We start from the raw sequence: 893 nt of genomic DNA, 5'->3' as shown, positions 1-893 counted from the left end.
GCAGACCACACCCACTGCAATACTGAGTGCTGTACGATTCAGCTGAGTCTGTACGTCTCAAGTCAAACTGAACACACAAATCTAAAATAAATGAAATGCAGGGGATCATATAAGACAGGCAACTTGCCTGTGGTGGAACTACAAGTCCCAGCATGCGCTTATAACATTTTAAAAAAGCAAAATCCATACAATATAAGCAAATCCCTGTCCCGCCAAAGTCAGGGGCGGACTGGTAAATTTTAGCCTGTGGGGGCGGGGGCGTGATTGAGCTCAGCAGCCTTTTAGGAACATTTTAAAGGGAAAAATGCAGGTAGCCCAGTGATCCAGCCTAAGGTAGCCCACTACGTGACCGGACGGAGGGCAGATGCCCCCCCTGCCCTCAGTTCAGCCCATACACGATCAAGCCGCTTTCCCTTTTCTGCATACCAAATCTCTTTCTGGGTTTGATCATCGAGACACATATTATAGTTCCCTGGCAGTATAAGAGCCATAACATTGCCCAGAGCATCAAGCTGCCTCCGCCAGCTGCCTTCTTCCCATAGTGCACCCTGGTGCCATCTCTTCCCCGGATAAACGACGCACACGCACTTAGTCAGCCACATGATGTAAAAGAAAACGTGATTCGTCGGACCAGGTCACCATCCTCCATTGCTCCGTGGTCCAGTTCTGGTGCTCACATGCCCATTGTAGGCACTTTCGGAGGTGGACAGGGGTCAGCATGGGCACTCTGACCCTGCACAGCCGCACACGCAGCGAGCTGCGACGCACTGTCTGTTCTGACACCTTTCTATCATAGCCAGCATTAACACCACACAAGACCTGCCGTTTTGGAGACGCTCTGACCCCTCCCTTGGGTTGATGTGTCTCGTCCTCTCTGATTCAAGGCACCATCT

This window comes from Mixophyes fleayi, chromosome 2 (assembly GCF_038048845.1).
Source record: "Mixophyes fleayi isolate aMixFle1 chromosome 2, aMixFle1.hap1, whole genome shotgun sequence".
In the NCBI taxonomy this organism is placed as follows: Eukaryota; Metazoa; Chordata; class Amphibia; order Anura; family Limnodynastidae; genus Mixophyes; species Mixophyes fleayi.
This window is presented reverse-complemented; position numbering follows the sequence as displayed.